The sequence below is a fragment of the Pan paniscus genome, chromosome 6 (assembly GCF_029289425.2).
Source record: "Pan paniscus chromosome 6, NHGRI_mPanPan1-v2.0_pri, whole genome shotgun sequence".
NCBI lineage: Eukaryota > Metazoa > Chordata > Mammalia > Primates > Hominidae > Pan > Pan paniscus.
In genome coordinates, this window is record NC_073255.2 from 12,152,118 (window position 1) to 12,177,541 (window position 25,424).

A 25,424-nucleotide genomic window follows, 5' to 3' on the forward strand; every position below is an offset into this window, starting at 1 on the left:
TTAACGCATTTTGTATTGCTGCCTAGAACTTAAAACTGTCTCTGTGTTGCATTTCTTCTACAAAATGTGCTAGTGTTTCTTGTATTATTATCAATATTGCTTTTCTCCAGGACTGAAAATTTGTCCAGGGCATTATATACTTTCTTATATATTGCCCCTGTATAGTGCAGGTTAATACAACAGCTTACTTTGAAATAACAAAATACTCATATTTTAAAAAATGAGATTCAATCCTAGAACTTAGGCTCTTTGGCTTTTCTAATGAATGCCGAGTGAAAGATTAACAGTACTTCATTTCTAGAACTGCTGAATGATGTGCTATCATAGAACTAATTTGGGTACAGTGTCTTCATTTTTACAACTAATCAGTTTTTGACTTTCATAAGCTTCAATTTTTTTTCATAGAACTACCTAAACTGCATTGTCTCCCCTTCTATACCTCTAACAGTTCATTCTTATTAATTTTCTTGTCTAATTGTTAGATTGTGGAAAGGTGGTGATAAAATCCAGAACATAGGTTTGGAAGAGAAGTAATATTCAACTTTTCCTTTAGTTCTACACATGACTGTCTTGTTTTTATACTTTTTGGTGGGGTGTGGGTAGGTGAGTGTGGGTGTGTAGAAGTCAGAGACAAAGAAAAAGGATGGTTATGATTATATTTTAATAACTGGATTTTTAATGTAATTGAAGTATTAAAACCACTGCATTTTCATGTTGATTAGGTTTATATAATAAGCGGTTTATTTGATGAAGTGAAGGTAACTATGTGTTTAGAATAATTTGCCACAGATATAATTCCTGATTTTTAAAGTAATTTTTACAAACCTACTTGCCTGACTGAATTTCTCTCTTTTTTGGCCTTTGAATTTATAGCTCTTGGAACCTTCTCCTACTCATCTCTCATTCCATGTTTTTTTCTTTTACCCTTTCTTTTTCTTCTAATTGGCAGCAGCAAGTCTTTAGTTTCTTAAGACTTTTTATTGCCCCCATTCTTTTTTTTTTTTTAAGTAGGGACAGGGTCATATTGTGTTGCCCAGGCTGGTCTTTAAACAGTTTGGCCTCCCAGAGTGTTGGGATTATATGCATGAGCCACCATGCCCGGCTGCCTCTATTTTCTATCAAAATGGATGTGTTTAAGACTTTTTAAAAAATTGTGTATCTTTTGTGAACCTCATTTCCCTCTCACCAGCCTAGAAGTTGCTGAAAGAAAGAAGAGATAGCATTCAAAGAATCGATGCCCACATTATCCTGCAGTTTCCTCTTTCTTAAGGAAATGTTTCCTTCTAGAACCTACTCAGTGAAAATATGGGTGCTTAAATACCTGAAAACCAGTGGGGAGAAAAACTTAATCTTTATAGATAAAAGATTTCAGTGTTCAGTATTAAGGCAGTCCTCTCTCACATCTTAAAAATGGTCACTATGACCTGTTGAATAAAATGAATATAACCTCAGATTATGTGACCTTCCACAGCCTGACCTAGCATGTATTCCCTTTTTAAAAAATTGCTATTCCTTACCTAAACTCCAGACAATTTAGCTCCAAATCATTTAACCAACATTTGAGTGCCTAGTAAAAGTATTGAGCTAGATAATAGGGATAAAGTGGCAAATTATATTTGTTGCTGTCAAGGAACTCACCTTCTATTAGAAGCAAAGTACCCAAAAAAGTAGTTGTGTGCAGTAGAGTTATACTCTCAGGCAGTGTGCTAATTGTTTTACATTGCATTATCCCATTTAATTCTTACTACAATCCTGGTGGATGGATTGTACTATCCACTGTTTCAGGCATCTACTGGGGATCTTGGTATGTATCCCCCCGTGGTTAAGGGGGAACTACTGTATTTTGTTAACCTCCAGCACTTTACACAAAAGGGGAACTGAAAGTACCAGATGTTACATAGAAGAAAGAATGGAGTGTGTGAAGCAAGAGACTCTTCTCGAAAGGGGCCATTTAAAGCATTTCATTTCCATATGCAGCCATAACCATGTAAAAACTTCCATCCACATCATTCAATGGCTTTTATACTCTTAATTCATATTGCTAAGAAAACTTCTGGCTTATTCTTCTTGTTAAAGTTTATGAAGTATCCTGATATGGAGGGGGGAAAATGCCATTTCTATGACATAAGCCCATTAACCCACCCCAGTTGTCAGAATCAAGAGGAGGTGTTTGAGAAATTGTTTCCTCTTTTTAAACATTTAACATTTTTCTTTTGTGTTAGTTTTTCTTCAAAACGTACAAAAAAGTACGCATCATTGTATCTTGTGTATTTACTACCAACTTTTACTAGATAAGTCATCTTTCCATTGAAAAAGTGATAAGCTCCATTATTTTAAAAAAAACTTAAACATTCCTTGCAGATGACCATTTCAAAGATGAAAATTTTTAAAGGACCCCAAACCCCACCACCCCCCAAAGTAATTCCAATTAATGCATAAATATAAATTGGATAGTAAGCTAAATAGATAGAAATGGTTTTATTAAAGTGAGATCGTGTAACAAATGCTAATTTTAACATTATAATTAAAAAAAAATACAGTTGCTCTTGATCTGGCCAAAATCTGCAAATTGTCCTGGGGGCAGGGAGAGGGGAATGTCATCTTAGCAGCAACAAAATTGAGTGATTTCTTTGGGAGGGGGAGATGGAGAGAGGAAGAACGGACTGGACTTAGGCTTCTCTGTAGCAACATTAAGTGCTAAAGCAGAGTGGAGCAAAGTCTACCAGATTCTTGGGGGAGGAAGAAGCCAAGTGATTTCAAATGGAAGGGTAAATTGAAAGAGTCAGGGTGGACACTTCTTGAAAAATCTAGATGATGAAGCCCATCTAAAGAGATAAATGGACAAACATTGAGAACAGGACTGGTGGTGGTTAATTATTTAACTATGTAGCTATAGAATTATTTAAATAAGGCTATAGAAGCATATTGAAATGTTATAAATCTTGATATAGAAAAGATGATTAACAAGTTAGAAAACAGAATATCAAAGACAAGAGGTAATATATACATGCCCTAATTGGTTTTACTTTTCAGAATAGAAATTTTGTAAAATTGATAATATATCAAGAAATAGGAATGTAATATTCTGAATAGTTATGAAGGTAATCACGAAAACTGTAAGCCTGATAACTATTAAAATGAAAACACAAAATTAAAGATAACACAGGCCATATAAGAGAGCTAAAGGGGGAATTTAAAATAGATGACAGAATTAAGACCAAACATAGATACGATGTCAAATAAGGAAAAATATGATTTAACTTATAAATGTATGAATATATAAAAACTGTTGGCAGTACCTTTGGGGAAGGGTACTAGGATTGGAAAGAAATTCAATAATTCACTGTTTTCCTTTTTGAACTTTTAAAAAATCATGTTTATACTGTCATAGTTTAGAGAAGTAAAGTGGGAAAAAAAGCTGTTGGCCCTGGCTCCCTAGGGTTTTTACAACCAGTGGTGAAGAATGTCCACAGACATTCTTAAGCAGCAGTAGAGGTAAGCAGGTACACACATGAGCTGGAAAGATCTCAAAGCTGATTTGGATTCTTTTTATCTTGCCATAAGAAATTACTTTCTTCAATCAAGGGTATAAAGACTGCTGAACTAGTTCATAATGAGGGTAGATGAAGGAGGTATCCATCTTAAAGAGTGGTAAATAGTTGACCCACACAAAGGACCAGCAGCCTCATGTGGACCCGTCTTAGCATCCTTCTCTCCTTCTACTGCAAGGGTGAAGAGTACTCAGAAGTTACTATTTATTCTCAAAGCCTTGTGTCAGATTATTTCCATATCTTTCTTAGATCTGTTCTGGCTTAAGTCTTATTCTCTTATTCATGGAAATAGAAGACACTGAGCCCTTTCCCACATAAAAATGTAGGACTACTGATTTCTAGAGCTTACAGATGTTCTAACACCTCATTTGAAAGATTCAGAAACAGATCTAGAGATGTTAAAGTTTAGAAAAATGACACAAATAATGCCAGAAGTGGCAACAGAACTCAATTTTCCTGACTCCCAGGTTAGTGGTCTTTGTACTAAATGCAATTTCTTATCTTCCCTGAACAACCTGAGCTATGTACTTTAACAAAATTTTTTGTGGGTACATAGTAGGTGTACGTATTTATAGGGTACATGAGACACTTTGATACAGCCATGCAATAAGTAATAATCACATCATAGAAAATGGAGTATCCATCCCCTCAAATATTTATCCTTTGTGTTACAAACAATCCAATTATATTCTTTTAGTTATTTTTAAATATACAATTAAATTATTGACTATAGTCACCCTATTGTGCTATCAAATACTAGATCTTATTCATTCTTTCTGTTTTTCTTGGACCCATTATACTGCTAGATAGAACTCACATATTTGGTCCCTGCCTTTTCCCACCATTTGCAAATAGATTCTAGGAACGATCCTAATAGTTGCCAGGCACTGTTATCAGAGATCAAATCTGTCTTGTTTCCGATTGTGTTCACCCTAACACAATTGGACACCCTCCTCCCAAAATTCCTGCTGAACCAACCTCTCCCCTGGGAAACTGGCAGTGAAAACATCTAGTCTTTTCCGAGGAAATTACACCTTTACTCAGAGAAACGTGGTCTGGATTTTGGATCTGCAGCCCCAGTAAGAGAATTGCCTAATGATCTGGTATCAGTTAGTACAATCAGGCCCTTCATATCTGTGGGTTCCACATCCATGAATTCAGCCAATCGTGGATCAAAAATATTCAATAAAAAATAATATGACAAAAATATAAACAATACAGTATAACTGTTATTTCCATAGCATTCGTATTAGGTATTATAGAGATGATTTAAAGTATGCAAGAGGATAAGCATAGGTTATATGCAAATACTATACCATTTTATATAAGAGATTTAAACATCCATGGGTTTTGGTATCAGAGGGGGTTCTGGAACCAGTACCCCAAGGATACTGAGGGACGACTGTCTATTTCGCAGTCTGTATTGTTTTTACAAGTGGGGCAGCAACAACCAAACCCAAATGAGGCCGCATCAGGCTCAGCCCTGTTCCTATTTTGTCTCCCTGCACTAAGGGTTTCAAGCATGTCTTAGGGCTGTGGTCAGCTTGTTAAACAAATCAGCCTTGAAACCTAACAGAATGTTACTTTACAATTTCCTGTTACTATGTTCCTTTTTAAAGTAAGCTACTTCCAAATCGATCTTCATCCTTTTCAAAATACCAAATTTCGGAAATGGAAGGGAGAAAGGAATGGGGGAAATACCAAGTGAAACCACCTGTATTTTCTTAGGGACCCTAACTTAGACATGACCAGCTATTTCTGAGATTCTTAAGTAAACTGTTTTTTCTCTCTGAAAGTCTGACAGTCTCTGCCATGTCAAGCTCTTTATTTCATGTCTTATACTTAGACCCACTCAGGCTACTTGGACAAATGCTCAAATAAGTTGACCAAATGAAAAACGTGTTCAGAGGTTGAGTGACTCAGAGCGAGAACAAGTGAAGCAGAACTGAGTGGTGGAACTTAACCTGCGCCTGAAGTTTCGAAACACATCAAGTCTAGTCTTCTGTATTTTAATAATATACAGACTTAGAGGGTGGAAAGAGATAAAGTGTTATGTGCTCATAAAATCAATTTATAAGTGGCCTCATAGGGTCAATCACCTCAAGATAATATAAATTCATGATTTAATATATTAATGTAACCTTTGCTATGTATTAATCAGTATAAATTTATAATTCAGTAGTCTACAAATCCTAAACTTAGAGAATATTTTCTGAATTTGCTCTTTGATTACTCCACGTCTCTGCATAGAATTTTCTGACACTCACTCATCAGGATGTGTTTATAAAGGGTTTTCTTTCTTCCTCTTCACATTTAAATGATATAGAATTACCCAAACTTCCTGTTGCTACTGAAACTGAAGCAAGAGAAGCAAGGGAAATTGAAACTGAAAATGTGAACCAGCGACTTTATCCAGAAGCACAGTTGATGGCATCAATGAGATTAATTTTTTAATGAAATTAAAGAAAGTAGAGGTTTCAACTGACACTTTTTCTCCAGACTCTCTACTATGCGGCAGGATGGTAGTTGTTTCCTCTCAACGGAGCTAAAAATTAACTTCATCCTATGGCATGATGTATTAAAATCAGGAGTGTTTGGCCCGGCGTGGTGGCTCACGGGTGTGTAATCCCAGCACTTTGCCAGGCCGAGGTGGGCGGCTCACGAGGTCAGGATATCAAGACCATCCTGGCTAACACGGTGAAACCCCGTCTCTACTAAGAATACAAAAAAAAAAAAAAAATTAGCCGGGCGCGGAGGCGGGCGCCTGTAGTCCCAGCTACTCAGGAGGCTGAAGGAGGAGAATGCCGCGAACCTGGGAGGCGGAGCTTGCAGTGAGCCTAGATCGCGCGACTGTGCTCCAGCCTGGGCGACAGAGCGAGACTCCGTCTCAAAAAAAAAATAAAATAAAAAATAAAATAAAATCAGGAGTGTTCATGGTAACTTTCTCTTTCACCTCTCCAACAGGTAATTTCTCTCAAGATCCAACCCAAGCTATTCTATATACACAAGGTCAGCAAACATTTGATTCATTTTGTCAGCTTTAATATAAAGCAAAATCACACCCAGGAGGCTGGGGTGTGGTAAAACAGACATCAAATCCCCTATTGCCCTAATAGCCAGTCAGTCACCCCCCTCTTTCATGTGGGAAAGAACACCGGAAGGAATTTGACAAGTAACAATCAGGCTTCTAGAGCCATGGACAATTGCTGTTAATTCTTGACTGTTCTGACAACATTTTAGAGCTATCTTTTAGGAATATTAGCCTCCCCCATTAACAAAACGGGAAAAAGCTTCCTCAAGGACCTCACTCTTCATTTAGTTCAACAGTTTGGATGGAGAAGGGAGATGTATCTTGAGGGAACACAAGTACATTGATCCCATTTTCTACCTCACTACATTGCTTGCAGGAAGAGGTCTGCAACTTGGTTCACCCCTTTTTTTTCTGCTTTAGTATTTTAGTTGGGTCAAAGTAACTAAAGAGTTACTTACTTAAATTGCATATTGCGATCCCCATAATTTCCATTGGGTAAAATTTAGCTATACACTTAAGCTTGCTGTAAACACGCAAGCAAGTTGGGAGAAAATATTACCATTAGAGAAGTGGAAAAAGACCGGCCCCCTTCTCCATCATCACCAATCAGGTGTTGAGTGAAATCTCCCGCTTACTATTACATATTACTCTCACAGAGAATAAACACCGTATCTTTCAGTAAGGATCTCTGACCTGTCATGAAGGGAGGACTAGCCAGACTGAGGGTGTGGTGAGGAACTAGGGGAAGCACAGACAGAAGAAACTGCTTTGAGAGGAGAAGCAACTTCGAAGTGTTGCTTGGTCTGGGCCCTGACGTAGGGTTTGGTTTTTTTGAAGTCTGTCATTAATCCTTCCCTCACTTTCCTTCTACTCTTCAAGTCCTATTACATTCATAGGAATGACTGATTTGCCCCCAGGTATTTTGCTGGTCCTGGGATTGCACAGAGGAAAAGATACAATCCTGCCCGCAGGAACTCAGTGTATAGAGATGGCTTCTCCAACTTAACTATTACAGAGAGCTGATAATACTTTTCAGACATGTCGATCCAAAATGACCAGTTAAGGATAAGGACTTGGAAGTAAAGAACATAACTCAAAGACAACAAATGCCCATTCACCAAAGATAAAGCCATGAACTGTCCAGGGCAAACGAGCTCGCCTTTTGGAGGCTAAGCTTCTTGTGGGAATTTGTAGAGGTTGGGGGAGGTCACTCAGTAACTTCTGTAATGAAAAGTTTTGTGGCAGCCAAGTGCAGTGGCTCACGCCTGTAATCCCAGCTCTTTGGGAAGCCGAGGCGGGTGGATCCCTTGAGCCCAGGGGTTTGAGACCAGCCTGGGCAATATGATGAAGCCTCATTTCTACTAAAAATACAAAAATTAGCCAGGCGTGTTGGCACACAGCTATAATCCCAGCTACTTGAGTGGCTGAGGCATGAGAATCAGTTGAGCCTGGGAGGTGGAGATCGCAGTGAGCCAAGATCGTGCCACTGCACCCCAGCCTGGGCAACAGAGCGAGACTCTTGTCTCAAAAAAATAAAGAAGTTTTATTGGTAGTATTTGTTCTCTGTTAAGCCCATCTGTTGAGTTCTTGATTTCATTTATCAAGTTTTTCAATTCTAGAATTTCCAGTTGGTTATTTTTTATATTTCCAGGTCTCTGCCAATGTTCTCAATCTTAATTTTTATTTCCTTAAACATTTTAAGCATAATCATTATAGAATCCATGTTGGATAGTCATATTATCAAGATCCCCTATTGGTCTAGGTCTACTGCCTGTTTTTTTTTTTTTGGTATTCAGTTACATTTTCTAGTTATTTTTGGTTGAATTCTGTCTTTGGCAAGAATGTCAGTAGCCTTTTGAATAGGATGAATGAATCTGTTACACCTTATGGAAGCCATAAAATCTATGCTGCCCCACATGGTGGCAATGGTGTATATACAAATGAAAATCTAAGAACCCCACTGACCTTCTGTTGACCAACATCGTAGTGAGGTAAAGAAGTCTCAGAGTTTAGCAAAGTATTATCCTTAAAGAATCAAATGAGATTGTAACCAGTTCATCTTGCCTGCTGCCCAGATACAGCCAATTTGTAAAGACAGGGAAGTGCAATAGAGAAAGATTTTAATATGCATAGAGCCAGCTAAATAGGAGACCAGAATTTCACTATTATTTAAATCAGCCTCCCCAAAAATTTGGAGGCTAGGATTTTTTAAAGACAGTTTGGCAGGCATGAGTTAGTTCCTGGGTAGGGGCCACAAGACCAGATGAGTTGGTTTACCATTCTGGGTGGTGCCAGCTGATCCATCAGAATGCAGGGTCTAAAAGATATCTCAAGCACCAATCTTAGGTTTTATAGTAGTAATGTTATCTATAGGAGCAATTGGGGAGGTTAGTAATCTTGTAACCTCTGGGTGCATGACTCCTGAGTCATAATTTTTAATCTTATGGCCAATCTGTTGATTTTACAAAGGTGGCCTGGTCCCCAAGATACATTTTACCCAAGATGTAATATCACAGGAAACCAGACCCTTCCACTCAACCTCTCATACACAACTGGCTTTATTAGTTTCCCACCACATTCAAGAGCACCTGATGCCCTAAACTGTTTAAGGTTGAATTAAGGAGTGCTCTTTTCAAACTATCCCAATTTCCATGAAAACCAAAGATAGCAGAAGACCTAGAAAATATTTATAGAATTGGGTATCTTGGGACATGAAACAAGTGGATACTTACATATGTGAATCTCACATGTCTTAATATCCAGACTAATTCCACCTTGTCCTATTCTTACATACTATCTATTTTTCTCTTGGGAAGTTTTCTAATACTAGCTTAGCATCAGCATGTCAGTTTCAGTGAAATTAACACTTTAAAGTATCCCCACTGGAGGTCAGCGAGTCAGGGCACATGCTGCTCTACAGAGGGGCCCAGTTACAACCTGAGGAGTAGCACTTCATCAGAGCTACCTCTTCAGGCCACATTCCCCACTACCTCAACCAACCGCTCCTCAGGAGAACTAAGATGGATTTGTGGGAAATAATTTCCTTGAGCCATTTTTTCAAAGATAGTGGGGCATTCTTAAATGGTATTCATTTGAACATGGTATTCATTTGAACTTTGACATAATGCCATTATTTTGTAAATGCCATATCCTGGATAGCTAACTATGGCTGACAATCTACCCCTCATCATGACTGTGCTCAAATGCAGATATCTCTAGTGCATCATTGAACGAAAGGAATTTCACACACTTAAGCCTCTCTGAAATTTTCATCTTTCAATTGTTCACTTTTGTGACTGTTTTTTGCGGGGATGAAATTGACACTTTAAAAAGAAAAATTGAAGCTTGTGATGGGATTCTAAAATCTAAAAAATTTCCTTTCCAATCATATTTTAAACTGTTAGATCGTTTGCCCATTTATTGTCAATTTAACATGAAAACAGACACATGTGCACATGGACACATACACACAGGCACATGTGTTGAAGGCCTCTAGCAAGGTTGATGAGACTTGCTCAACTCTATTGCTAGCCACAGATGAGCATAAAGGAAGGTCGTAGGACCCAAGTGTGTCCAACCCACAGCCTGTGGGCTGCATGTGGCCCAGGACGGCTTTGAATGTGGCCCAACACAAATTGGTAAACTTTCTTTAAAAAAATTTTTTTTTAAAGCTCATCATCTATCGTTAGTGTTAGTGTATTTTGTGTGTGGCCCAAGACAGTTCTTCTTCCAGTGTGGCCCAGGGAAGCCAAAAGATTGGATACCCCATAGTGCCTTTGAGATTGACGCCTATGGGGAAATGGAGGGAGCAGAATTGGGTGGAGGGAGAAGTTGGACCATGAAGCAGTCCTAGCAAAGGCCTAAGCCAATTCCTCAGTCAAACTGTGCAGCCAGGATAGCCCTTTGGTCTTGTTCTACTGGAGTCTGTCCTTGCTACCCTAATATTTACGAGTCATTGGATAAGGACCGCCCAGGGAGGAGCCATGACCTTGGACAAGACAGCTCTCTTCAGCTCCTCTTAATTCCCTGAGAAGAACTCAGCTGAGGGTCATCAGCTGCCAGCACTCCCAGCAGCTGAAGAATGGGTGCCTCAAACTTGAAGTGGGGACTGGCCCACATACCACAGTGTTCCGTATAGAATGACATTAAAGAAAAGTGGTCATGAAGCTCATCTACAGTTTCTGTCTTCAAACCTGTAATTTTTTTCATTTAGGTTTTTCAAGATTATCCCAGACCCTCCCATTTCCAGCAGATTTCTTTGTGCTTTGATTTTGGTCATTTGTTTGTTTGTTTGTTTCTATTTTGAGACAGGGTCTCACTGTGTCACCCAGGCTGCAGTGCAGTGGTATAGTCATGGCTCACTGCAGTCTCAAACTCCTGGGCTCAAGAGATTCTCCCACCTCAGCCTTCTGAGCAGCTGGGACCACAAGCATGTGCCACCATGCCCAGCATTTTTAAAAATTTTTTGTAGAGACGAGGTCTCCTATGTTGCCCAGACTAGTCTCAAACTCCTGAGCTCAAACAATCCTCCTGCCTCAGCCTTCCAAAATGCTGGGCTTACAGGCATAAGCCAGTGTGCCTGGCCTGATTTTCAATATTTAAAAAATATTCCAATTTGAAGATTGAAAAGCAGACTAAAATAGTATTGGCCTGAGAACTCCCAAAAAATTATCTGGACAACTACAAGGTATGCCTTGCTCCAAAACAGTAATTTCAGATCTGCCAGAACCAATTTGGGCTTCTGTGAAAAGTAGAATTGAGCTTAGGAAGGAGGGAAGTGGGTGGCTGCCAGTGCAGTATGACTGGAGTGGCCGTGGAAAGATTTCCCAGGCCCATCTGCTCTGAAATCATCTTTATTCATGACAGCTTCTGAACTCCACAAGTGCTTACCTGTCAGTGTCCTTCACCTGTCTCCTATTGCTGTTTGTCATTTTGTGTTTAACTGAAATCCTAGGCTTGAATACCTGAGGCCCCGAACCTCTCGAGGTCAGGCCAGCCTACTATTCCTCTATGTCCATGGGACCCACAAATGCAGCAAGTGAAACTGCCGTCATTCCTGCCTTGGTTTTTGCCCAACATTGGAAATGATTATACCTACATAGAGCTGCAGTGAAAGACATGATAGATGCTAACACTTCACCTGGAGATTGCTAAATACCAGCTGATAAGATTGAAGGCTGGATGAGAGCCACTGGGGGAAAGGGGTGCTGAACAGGAAAGTGGACAGACAGCTATGGTAGGCAGAATTTCTGAAAATGCCCTGAGGGATGTCCCATCCTAATCCTCAGAACCTGTGAAGATTGAGATATCACTTCTATGATTATGTTATAAGGTACAATTAACCTTAAAATAAGGAGATTGCCTGCATGGGCCTAGTATAATCGCATAAGCCTGTAAAATTAGCTTTTCCAAAGAGGGGCAGAAGAGGAAGTTAAAGAGCTGCTGCTTTGAACATCGAGGGGACCATATGAGAAGGAATGTGGATGGCCTCTAGGAGCAGAGAGGACCCCAGCTGACATCCAGCAAGAAAACAGGGACTTCAGTCTTAAAACCACAAGGGTGGAATTCTGCCAATATTCTCAATGAGCTTGGAAGTGGATTCTTACCCAAGCCTCCAGGGAAAAGCGCTGACAACACTTTGATTTTGGCCTGTGAGACTCTTGAGTATAGACCCCAACCTAGCCTGCCTGGAGTTGTAACCTACAAAAGCATGAGATGATAAACTGGTGTCATTTTAAGCTGCTAAGTTTGTGGTAATTTGTTGCTGCAGCAATAGGGAACTAGTACAGTAGCCAAGACAAACAAGTCTACTTGTCACTATTTTTGAAAAAACACTTTCTTTGGAAGAAACTGGAATCTGCCTCTAAAACCATCTGGCATCTGGCATAAGGGGAAGGCGGACTGAGATCCAAAACTATTATGTGCCAGCTTGAGCTTCAACTTTATGTATACCAAACCATTTATACCTCACACACCTACCCTCTGTGACAAACACTATTATTATCCCAGTGTTATCTCCATGGGCTTCTAACTGCTGTTCGGAGAAATTGAATGATTGGACCAGTAAGTTCTCAATCCCAGCTGTGCACCGGAATCACCGCATCACCTGAGTTTTGTTTGTTTTGCTTTGTTTTGTTTTTAAGCTAATGAGCTTTTAGAAAGTCAGGATGCTGAGGCCTCAACCCTGACCCACTGAATCAGGGAGGCCCAGACCTCTTGCACTTATTAAAGCTCTTGGATGATTCTGATTTAACCCAGATGTTTGGCAACCAGTGGTTTAAAGTGTGGTTAATGGACACCAGCATCAGTTGCCCTCAGGGTGGTGGTAACTGCTGATGTTGTGTCCCTAACAGCCATCCTCTGCTACTTCACTTACAACAGGACCTCAGGTGTGCTCAGATGGCTACGTGGCTGGCCAGAGGGGTTAAACCATGGTTCTCAGTTTTCAGCTCTAGTCATGTTATCACATTTCTCTTTCCCAATACCATCCTGTGAAGGTTAATTTCGTGGAGCAACTTGACTGGCCATGGGGTTCCCAGATTAAACATTATTTCCAAGCGTCTCTGTGAGAGTGTTCCCAAATAACATTAGCATTTGAATCAACAGACTTAGTAGGTTGCCCTCCCCGACATGGGTAGGCATCATCTAATCTATTGAGGGTCTCAATAGAACAAAAGGCGGAGGAAGGAGGAATTTGCCCTCTTTTTCCTGCCTCACCTCTTGACCTGGGTCATCTCATCATCTCTAGTCCTTAGACTGGGATTTACACCATCAACTCCTCTGGTTCTCAGGCCTTTGGACTTGGACTGAATTACACTGTCAGAGGCATTTGAACCAGAGTGACTCCATCTTGCATAGGGGCTAGGTAAAATAAGGCTGAGACCTGCTGGGCCGCATTCCCAGGAGGTTAGGTGTTCTAAGTCACAGGATAAGATGAGAGGTCAGCACAAGATACAGGTCATAAAGATCTTGCTGATAAAATAGGTCGCAGTAAAGAAACTGGGCAAAACCGACCAGAACCAAGATGACGACAAGAGTGACCTCTGGTCGTCCTCACTGCTCATTATATGCCAATTATAATGCATTAGCATGCTAAAGACACTCCTACCAAGGACGTGACAGTTTATAGATGCCATGGCAATGTCAGGAATTCACCCTATATGGTCTAAAAAGGGGAGAAACCCTCAGTTCTGGGAATTGCCCACCCCTTTCCCAGAAAACTCATGAATAATCCATCCCTTGTTTAGCATATAATCAAGAAGCCACAATAAGTATAAGCAGCTGAGCAGCCCATGCTGCTGCTCTGCTTATGGAGTAGCCATTCTTTATTTCTTTACTTTCTTAATAACTTACTTGCTTTCACTTTACTCTATGGACTTGCCCCAAATTCTTTCTTGTGGGAGATCCAAGAACACTCTCTTGGGGTCTGGATCAGGACCCCTTTCTTATAACACCACCACCTGCTTTCTTGGGTCTCCAGCTTGCAGATGGCAGATTGTGGGACTTACTTCTTAGCTTTCATAACTGCATGACCAATTTATCATATTAAATCTTATTTTCTTTATATATATCTCCATCCTACTGGTTTCTCTGGAGAACCCTAATACATTTCCCATCTCTCTGCAGCTAGAATCAGCCAAAAACATATAAGGAGACTCCACCAGGAGTGGGGAGTTCTTGGGAAAGCTTTTGCTTCTGAAAAAAGATAAAAGTACACAGGAGAGCTGTCTGGTGCCATTCCTTGAGCATGTGAGAGACTGTGTCACCGGGAGCAGCAGTTATCTGTGGCCATAAGTTGAGATGACTGGATGAAATGCTAACATGTTGAGAAGGTAGGACAAAAAGAAAGAACCAGGGACACTGATGACATTGTTGAGGTGCATCAACCCTAGAACCATTATTAAGAGATTTATTATGTGAGATATTATTATTTACTGTTTTACTACTTGTAGCTGAAAGCATTTCTAACTGTGTACAGGACTACTTTTAAACGCAAGAAAGAATTTCTGGTGTTGAGGACTGGGTTATTTGCATTAACAACCATCCAATTCTTTGTGCACTGAAGTCTAAGTCACCCACATTCTAGGGTCACCTACACAGATAGTGATGAAGCTGCTTCTAACTGGTCCATGTTTTTTCCACTCTATGATAGTAAAAACAAATAGAAAAACATCTGCATTCCTCCCTTTTTACACACTCCCTGCAGCAATATTGGTATTAGACATAGCAGAAAATAATAACTAAGAAAATGACTTGAAGAAAACATGTCTACAAGCTTTTTGTTAAGAAAAAAAAAACCCAATCTTTAAAGCCCGTATTTATTATACAAATAAATCAGAAATAATAGGTATATGGGGAGAAATGGGAGAAGAGAAAGGAAAGACAAGATAGTGCTCATTTTTCACATTAATTCCAAAGGACAAAGGATGGGATGGGAGCTTGGGGGTTTCTGAAAATGCTCACCGCAATCAGTTTACACAACTTTTCAGAAATATGTTAACTCTGTATCAGAGCACACTTTAATAATCTAGATATATATAGAGACACGATCTGTCTAAAGAAGCTTCCAGATTTTCCATTTAGTGTGTCTTTTACCTTTACCATAACCCTGAGTCATCTCTGATAGTTCTCATTTTGGAAGTGATTCCATGCATAGAAAGTTGTGTGTGGGCTCCCTAAGGACAGTAGCTGGGTCCCTTTTGTTCATTGGCTTACCCATAGCCTGCAGCACAATGCTTTGAACATAGGTAGTATTCAACCAATGTCAACTACAAGATCCCAGAAGACCCAGAAGACCCCTTACCTTTAGGAATGTGTGTCTTGTGAGGCACCTGGGATATTATCGCTAGCTCATTTTCTCAGACAAAACACAGAACAGTGACATAGTTTTGTAAAGGTCACAGGGCTAAGCAGCTCTCTCCAAATTTATTCCTGTGCACTTTTCCCCAGGTTTATACCCAACAATGCCTGCTACACTCTTTAAAAACCAGCCTCAGACACATCTGTTCTATGAAAATTACATGGAACAGAGAAGTAACTATTTCCTCTCAGTGAACAACATTCTGCCATTTAAAAGGAAAAAGTGAACTTTGTGGGTTCCTCTTGTATAATTAGGATTTAATTTCCTTCAGATGGAGATGTGTAACTGATATTGCATATTATATACTGCACAGTCACTAATATAGAGAGATTCAATATGCATTCACTATGACAATGCATCAAAGAACTTTTTTTTTTTACCCTTTTATCTTCATACCCCAGTTTGCTTTGCAAAAAGAATTGGCATTTCATTAAATATATAAATAAATAAAAGACTATTTTTTCCAGATTCACTAAACAGGTGTTGCTTACCTTAAGGCAAAATTTTTATAAACTAAAAAAATTCAGTTTCTATAACTGTTCCAACATGAAAAGGACTAGTTATTCACCTGAGAGGAAATGTCTTATAATGAAGACTTTTTATTGAATCTGGATTAGTCCCTTGCCCAACACTAATACTGACATTTTCCCTGCTGAGTTGCAATTGACAATTCACTTTTGGAAGAATTTATGGGAAAATATGACATTATTCTATTTCCCAACCACAAGTTTTGTTTATTCCTCACACTATATAGATGGTGAGTCTCAGAGAACTGGGGGCTTCTTTGCTCCTTGATGGGGAAACCCAGCTGTGTGCTTCATGCAGGGCTGTCCATAGCCTGCAGCACAAGGCTTCGAACATATGAGGGGGTGTTCAACCAATGGCAACTGCAAGATCCCAGAAGGCTCCTTACACTGTGGGGACTGACAGCCTCTTATTCCCCAATAACTCCTGTGGTGTTTCCAGCTTCACTCTTACATTGGCAAGTAGGGATGGAACGCGCTGACTGCCGTGTGAATGAACTGTGTACCTTGTTACTTCAAACACTGAAATTCTGATATTAATTTTTTTTTTTTTTTTTTTTTTTTGACGGAGTCTCGCTCTGTCACCCAGGCTGGGGTACAGTGGCGCGATCTTTGCTCACTGCAACCTCTGCCTCTCGGGTGCAAGCGATTCTACTGCCTCAGCCTCCTGAGTAGCTGGGATTACAGTCACATACCACCATACCTGGCTAATTTTTCTATTTTTAGTACAGATGCAGTTTCACCATGTTGGTCAGGCTGGTCTCGAACTCCTGGCCTCGTGATCCACCTGCCTTGGCCTCCCAAAGTGCTGGGATTACAGGCATGAGCCACCTCACCCGGCCCATTAAATATTTTTTAATGTGAGAAGACATACTTGTTATCATGAACATACAAGGGAGGGATTTGATCACAGCCGAGCATTGAGGACATGTGACTTTGTGTGACTTGAAAGACCCTGGATACCAACATCTGATCAAGTGGAAAATTCCTATGCCTAGGAAAAGTAGCCCCTGTGATGGGTGAATTTGGTGGCACTGAAATTTTTTCTTTAACTGCATTGAAAGGAGATGTATCAAACAAACTTCAGCATGTTATTTAATTATGAGATCTGTTTTAAAATTTAAGTGAAAAACCAGGATATCTAGAAGCAAGTTATAGAGAATGCAAAACCTATTCCCCTTTAGGTATTCAGCTTGATGAGCCAAGTGATAATAATGGCTGTAGTCAGCTGTTGTTATTTTTGCAGTATCTAAGGAAGAGAGTGTAGATGAATTCTTCTCCTGTGAACTGCTTCAGTTAACTATGAAAGGAATCAATGTGTTCAATCTCATCCAAGATTTCTTTTTGAACCATTAGCTAACACTTCATGTGTGTGGATCAATTCTTACTGATGGTACCTCCTGCTATGCTTGGTAAAACATCAAGCTTTGCTGCCTAGAATACAAAATAAATAAAAATGAGTAGCTATTTGTATAATGCACTATTGTGCACTTGCTGCAAGAAGTTTGCCTGCAAAAACAAATAATGTTCTGTCTTCTTTATATGGTAACAAAAAACTCCACCAAGAAAAAGATCCAAAACTTTGCCTCTTCCATGATCTTTTTTAAAGGAATTGGTAAGCTGACACATCCATTTCCATATAGAAATGAGGTGGCTTCCCACAGCAACATGTTTATTTTGCAACTAGATAAGTTTATGAAAATTAACTGAAGCACTTCTCTCTTTCATCCTTCTGAGAGGGTAGCCTTCCCTTAGTTGTCTTGGGTGCCCATGTAATTGAAGAAAGAAAGAATGCAAAAATATTATATTTTTCCAATTCTGGCACTAAAAAAATAAGATTATGCAGGAAAAAAAAAAGACTTTCAAGTCAGGTTATTTCCTTGAGAGATTTCCCAAATACTCTGCCTCCTCTTTAACATACCATAGTCCCAGCCTGGAGGATCCAGCTTACAGAATTTTCCTGTGGGCTAGAGAAGAAACCTTTACTCCCTATGACAGCAAAGCTTCAAGACCTGCTGCTACATGGCAGAAGATACAACATCACAAAATAGACAACCCACCCGTTTTTTCCCCAAAGGATGGTGGGAAGAAGGAAGCAGAATGGAAAAGAACTAGGAAAGCCAAGTACAGAGATGATGTGTGTTCCAAGCACCACCCACCTTACCCCACCCCTGTCCCGCCCAGCTTAGAGGACTGAAGAATATGCAGAATTAGGCATGGGTAGGGCTGCTTTTGTCCTAGTTCCCTTGGGACTGGTCGGGGACAGGCTCATAGGCTGTTCTGCACCACCCAAAGAGAAGCTGTGTCACTTGGCAGTACAGTAGGTCAGGAGAAGATTGTGGTGGCCCCACGTGGCTCTGTGGTATTTATATAGGATCCTGCAGCTGCTGAGTCTCTGGTGCAGAGCAGCCCAGTGGGGGTTGTTATAGTGGCAGTGGGGTGCCCTGTAGAGAGCATTACAGAGTGGGTCACCAGGCCCAGGATTAGAAGTGTCTGTAGCCCCCGAGGAACCAGGACAGGACTGAATCAGTCAAGAAGAGACGAGATGATGATGACGGAGTGGCCACAAAGTCCTCCCACCCCTACCCTATCCCAGATGAGCCCATGCTGTAACCACATGAAGAGCAAAGAAACAACTATTTATTCTCAGGGACTGCGTTAATGATTCCCAACCATCAGCATTGAAGAAGAGGTCCGGAAGAATGTGAAGAATGCTAAGTCTTGTATGGAGAATAGAGGGGAGCATGAAGACAATCCACAGCCTGCAGGCAGGGACTTCATGGACACTCTACATTGTGCAGCAGCCACAGAATTCAGCCACAGGTGCCAGCTGGGTGAGTACCAACCAGGTGGATTAGGTCCACCACCCGGAAGATGCATAAAAAAACCACACCTGTCCCCCCAGATCCACAGAAGCCATCTTAGGGAAGAATCAGTGGGGATACTCAAGATCAAAAATGTGGAAGGCTCTTTTTCTGTCTTTTTTCCAAGAGCTGATTATTATCTGAAGGGATTGCTTACTAATTGGAACTAAGATTTCACCCAGACAGTGCTAAATGTTAGAGATTTTTCCCCCCACTACTGGAGATCAGAGAGAAGTTCGCAACATTTATAGATAAAAATCATATCTCAATTGTAGTATAAGTTAAATTTGTAACTATTATATTTGTTTTTGAAAGCCATAAAAGTCTGCCTATTTACAACCAAATAATGCCATAGTTGACAATTTTAAAAAATAGAAAGTCTATCTTTTACCCAGCATATGCAGTAGCTATATTCAAACATGAAAATGAACACAATTAATTCATCTAAATGTTAATCTAATAAGAACATGGTGTGACCAGAGAGAAATTACTTGCTTTTATAAGAAAATTTTAGTGGGGGATAAAGCATATTGAAATAACTTTCCTTTTCTTAGAGAAACTGTTTTAACAAAATGAAAAAATGACCATTGCCACTGATATGACAACATACTTTGCAACAATTGAGTGACTCATTTTTATGGATTTTTTTCTACTAGACATTTCATGTAGAAAAAAACAAAAACAAGAACCAAGGATACTGGACCTTTTTTAAAAATTTCATTTCTGTCGATGATTGTCTTCTATATAAATTATTTTTACTTAATTACAACTCAATGAATATATTTTAACAAGAAAGGCTTGGGAATTTCTGAGAACTTGACTAGCATTTTCTACAAATGGCAAAGAGAGCAGTGAAGATTATGTGATTTTAGATTTTTCTCACTTTTACACATCAAAATAAGAACTAGAAATTGATGTTGACATGAATATAGTTATTTCCAAGGGAAATGTCCTTATTTCTTGAATATCTTGGAACAAAAGCTAAAGCAGTATATATTATTTTTATATGGCAATAACTTTAATGTGTTATTAATTCAGGGTTGTAGTAAACTCTAGTTGTGTTTTCACTCTACAATTATAATTAGTTAAAAAGTATCTTCTCTCATCATGTCCGTGATGCTTACATGGACATAGTTTGAGAAAAAAATGATGCAAGTTGCCATTCAATTAGGACCACAGTTCAAAATTCAAACTCAGCACAACTTTCCAAAGATCTGGTACTTAAGTTCCGTTCCTATAGCAGCAACTCAACACACAAAGCCCACTGCCCTGATCTAAATGTAACCAAAACCTAATGCAAGCATTCATTTACCTCTCATTTTAAACCATGTCTTGTAGATTTTGATAGACTATATGTGTTAAGAAGCAACTGGAAAAGCTAGGGCACTGTATAATCACTGCTGTTGATATAAAACAAATGTAGTAAATATGTCTAAATTGTAAGAGCACATTTTGAACATAGAATCATTTCAAGCAGGCATTTTCTCATGAGCTATTTGATCTTGAAGGCTCAGCATGTCAACATTCAATACATTAGCTCAGTGTCATGCCTTCCCTCCAGTGTTCTTCCAGCTGGCAGTCCTGTACATCCATTTGTCAATGGCAGCTCCTTTTCCTTCTTCATTGGCAGTCAGTCTTGCTCAAAAACGTTGGGGCCTGCACCCGACATCTCAGCCTTCCTCCCTCCTTACTGTCCTTGTTTTTGTCCAGTTATTACATCTTCTCACATTCCAATGGGCACCAGATTCATTTTCATAAAAGGAAGTAGGTAGTGTGGAAAATCCTTACGTATAAAGCATTTTGTTAAACTGTGCATTGGTTAGAGTTGAGCAATTAGATTGTCTAGATTCAAAGGTAGTTTTTACTACCAGATGTCTGCTTCTCCCAAGAAGAAAGTCTGTCTCACAGTTTCATCCCCAGGTCCCAAGGGGTCCACGGGGGTGTGTGAGCTTGCTTCTTGGGAAAAAAGACATCTGGAGTTCTCCCACACTGCCCATGCTGTGCAGGGTGTCTGGGAGGCTCTCCTCTGCTGACTTGATGCTTCCATTTCTCATTGTGTCTAGGTCAGTCTGGCTGTTCACTTTGGTATCTCAGCCACCCACCCCTTCTTACTTCCAACAAGTGCTTAAAGTAGATTCAGTATTGGATGCATATAATTTTTTTCACAATTTTACCAAGAAATCAACAAAGTACTGCAGCATGTTTACTAATGCTGTAAATCAAGTCCCTCATACAACCCTTTTCCAATCTCCATACTGCCCTGGCTCCTGCCAGTCTCAGACACCCTACTCTTACACCTTTGTGTTCTCCACAAGGACTCTGCCTCTTCGGCCCAGTCACCTGGGTCACCTGAGCTCATGGCCCTCCATCCATAACCAAAGACCTATCTGAGTGCCACCCCCTTGGGAGGAACTCCTAGCAAACTCACACAAATTTTATGGATATAAAACTTAATAGATATAAAAATATCTGACTAATGGATATACATGAATTTATTTCTGGGTATGTTTTTGGCTAACAAAAGAATTTTGGATTAACAGCAGCTCCTATCAGGGGTACTTAGAAAAAAACAACAAATTAGTCATAGACAAAAGGAGGCAGAGAAAGTTGGAAGGAAAGGAATAGGGATATGTGTAATGGAATACTGAAAAGATAAAAGAAGATAATGGAAAGTAACCTAAGGCCTAAGAACCAAAGCATGCGAGGATATATGAGTAAAGAGAAGTACTGAAGAGCTGGGATGCTGGGAAGTAGGTGATGGGTGTTAACCTCAGAGTAAAAAATTCAGAAAAAGATTTGCAGTAAATATGGCTAGTTATCTATGGGATTCAATTTTCCTCTTCTTCTGAAATAAAATACTTATTTGTTTAGGGCAGAAATGTCATCAGTTCAGAATATTTAACTTCCTAGACCCCCCTTTGGCTAAGGGGCAGATGTGACACCAGTGAGGTGCAGGTGAATGGGGTTCTAGAGGCTTTCCTTCCACAGCAGGGGACAAAGCCTCAGAAAGAAAAGAATGTTGCTATTTCCCTCTGCTTTCTCCTAATTCCTGCCTTGTGAGTGGTCCTGATGCTGACAGATGCAGTAGGTATCTTGCAGCCACGAGGAAGAAAACAGCATGACTAAGGACAGGAGGAGCTGAAAGGGGGATGACACATGATTTCTGATGAAAGCCTTGAGCCATGACATTTTTTAAATGAAACTAGATACCTCTTACTGAAATGGAGGGATTTCCAGTTAAATTTCCAGCAAAAGAATGAAAAATGGAAATTAACTATAAATCACTTATTTATGTAAAATAATATGAACATAATTTCTATTTGGGGTTCTGTTTTTGTTATTGTATTTTAGTAAACCTTAAAATATAAGAGATTTAAAGTTTACTTATAACCTGAGTCTGCCAAGGGTTTTCTATTTCTTTGTGTATGGTTTTAAGTTCTTCAGCCTCAAATAGTACTTCACTGGGTGTTTTCAGGAACCTACATCTGTTTGGGGAGGAATTGCTATATTATAATCCTCTAGGACTTTGAGTCCAAGGATATACACACCCCAGCAATCATAGTCTTATAGCCACTAATTCAATTCTTCTTATAGCTTTTGGGGTTTGGGTATTACCCCTTAGAAGCCAAGTTATTAGCTGAATAAGGAACTAACACCTCCAACAATGCTGTTCACTCAGCATGTTTCTTAAAAAACTCTTTGTTATCTGAGCAAATCCTAAGGATATACACCCAAGATGAGTTATGGAGAATTAATTACTGACTCCTGAGAATCTAAAAATGGGGCAGCAGCCCAGGTGTTCTCATCCTGGAGTCACGCTGTTTCATAGATGCAACTTACCTTAGGTAAACTTAGTGTTTATTTTTGATAGTGCAACAAGTATAGAGCTCAGACCCGTTCCCAGTGACTTCCTTTAGGAAATCTCAGTATATATTTGTTCATAATGTGCAATAAGAATAAGCTTTCTAAAATTTGGACAAGTAGAAAAAAGTGGTATTTCTGTTCTTTGAATAAAAAGCAAATGCATTTAAAACACGCATAATACACAAGTAGATAAATTTATCAAAAGGAAAAAATGATCAATCCTATTTAAACTACCTGTTTTACAATTGCAATAGTTTCTTATTCAGAAATGTATTAGGTCAACTTAAGTACTATTTATTACATCAGAACTACCAACACCTTTATTACCCTGTTTGGAAGACCGAACATGGATCAGATGTTAGTTCCACCTTAGATATAGCAAATCATTTATTTCCATTTTAATAGTTGAAATTTAGAAAGCAAACAGACCCAGAGGGGATATGCCCACAAGCAGGAGATGAACGTGTTCCAAATGGCAGTATATTTCCAAGGAGACTTACAGGCTTTTTATTCCAAGGGTTGGCTCAATACTTCATTACTCAGAAAGTGTGTTTGATCAGGCGAGACCTTCAAATTTGAGCTCCTCTGTGGTCAGGGGAATGCTAATGACTGTCTGACAGCTTGTCACAGACATTGGTTTTTTTTCTTAGCATCTCTGGCCAGATTTCCTGTTTTCTGGCAGCTGTGCTGGTGCAGATTGCCAAGAGGCACCATACCCACAATCTTGAGAGGATTCTGTTTCCAGCAAGCCTTCTTTTACTGTCATCTATGTATTACATCTCTATTTCAAGTCTCTCTAGAATTTATAGTCATACTGGGCATTTAGTTTCAATTTGCATTTGTTTGTTACGTGGCTTTACATGACTTTTTGTCTACTTCATGAATCTGTCCGATCTTCCCAGTAGATCAAAGTACCTGGAGGATCTGACTCTCTTTGACATCGAGAGACTCCCCAGAGACCATGCCTTTGATTTCATTTATAGCCCTTTAGGACAGTGTTTCCCCCTCAAACTCTCTTGCAGACTGGTAAATGTCCTAAATTATTGAGTGGGGAATAGAAGGAATGGAGTAGGAAGTGAAATCCAAGACAAGTCACAGTACCTGTTCATAAAAGGGAGGGGTTGCTAGGCAGGAAATCTTTGCCACTCTAGTCTTTTCTCTTAGAGAACACTACCCAGGACTACTGCTCATCGATCATTGTCAACTATTTACTTTTACGTTAGGGTAAAAATGACCTTATATGCAAGTAGTAGTGATTCTTAGAGTAATATATGAAGCCTAAACAATATCTGCAGGTGGTAATAAATTAGAGGTGTGACAGGGCAGTGCTTCACAAATGTTGCAGCTCAAGGTACAATCTCAAGCTTGTTCCAGCAAGTACATGCCCATGTATAGGGGTTAGGGGCTTTGTCTTCTACCTTCACCATTCCTAAGGTATTTAAATCCAAGTCTCTAATAACTTATTCTGGTTTTTAAAGAGGGTAGTTGTTCACATGATAATAATTTCAATAGGGCTGAGATGTTTTGGAGCATGGTAGATGGGCATCACTCCTACTGAGGCTTGCAAGCAAAGAGGAAGACAGATATTGACATTTCTCAGCACGGGTACATGTGCTGCAAGTCACCTATTGGTCAGTTGTAAGAGCAGGTGCAGGACAGTGTATATACAAGTCAACACTGGGAGAGGCACATGTAAGAGCTGAGGGCTTATAGCAAGGCTTGGGCAAAGCAAGGGGTATGGTTGAGCCAGAAAGTCTATGAAAATGAAAAGGCCAGGGGTAGAACCTCAGGCCTCAGATCTTGGTTAAATCCTAAAAACTACTCATTGTGCTTCTGTTGCAGACAATTCATAGGAGTGAATGAGACAGAAAGCAAGACCATGAGGATGACTAAGAAGAGCAAGTACAACATGGCTGAGACTAAGTGTCCAGGGAGTTGAGAATAAGTGGCCTATTGTCATGTCCTATATAAGTAGAGTATATGGATGGGAGGCCAAGAATACACCAACAAATAAAATATTGAATATATCGGTCAAGGGCATATCGAGATGATCAGGATGCTGCCTATTGGAATGTTTATCCTCCCACCCCACCCCAGAAGAGGAGCTTCTTGTCTTGTTCACTGCTGTTTCCCAGCTCCTGGAAGAGCCTGGCACATAAAAGGTGCACAATGAACATTCATTAAAATCAATGATTAATTGAACTGGCTAGTATTCCATCTCACTTTCATTATTGGAGAACTGAAGAGCCAGCTAGCCTACAAAAACTCATTCTGGATGTAGAAGCAATAAGAAAACATGCATTCAAATAAAAGCAGAGAATCCTTCTAATATTTCTTCATGTGTCTATCTTTTCCCATCCCCAACACATTTATTTTCCTTGACCTGCAAGGGATCTGTTTTGTCCATGATGAGTCCCAAAAACAGCCCTCAAAGTGGTTCTCCCCACCTACCCCACTCCACTGATGCTGCATCACATGGTAGGGTGTTGCCTTGCTCCTCCATGCAGGGAGCTTTTCTCAGCACCACTAAGGTACCAGGGAAGTGGTAACTGGGAACAATTTTCCCCAATACAGATAAAGCCTAGATAAAAAGTAGGGTGATACATAGGCAAAGGGTAGATGGGGCCTTCCTAGAGGACACTATGTCTTCCTGAATTTAGTCCATTCATAATCAACAAACCAGCCCTACTGATTTAATGCCTAGGCTCTGCTGCCTGACTATATTTAGCA

At 39.7% G+C, this 25,424-nt stretch overlaps 1 protein-coding gene across 4 annotated transcripts in view; it reads left to right on the plus strand.

The window, feature by feature from the left end:
• Positions 1 to 25,023, plus strand: part of C1GALT1 (core 1 synthase, glycoprotein-N-acetylgalactosamine 3-beta-galactosyltransferase 1) — a 120,729-nt gene extending 95,706 nt beyond the window's left edge. The window contains exons 5-7 of one of the 4 annotated variants that reach the window (XR_004672351.3): positions 14,209 to 14,414; positions 18,617 to 18,800; positions 24,537 to 25,023. The gene's annotated coding sequence lies outside the window, so the exon portion shown is untranslated. Of the gene's footprint in view, positions 1 to 5,877; positions 10,977 to 14,208; positions 14,415 to 18,616; positions 18,801 to 24,536 lie in introns of those variants that run through there. The other 3 variants (XR_004672352.3, XM_034963681.3, XM_034963682.3) reach the window with 3 other exon arrangements.
• Positions 25,024 to 25,424: the final 401 nt, after the last annotated feature.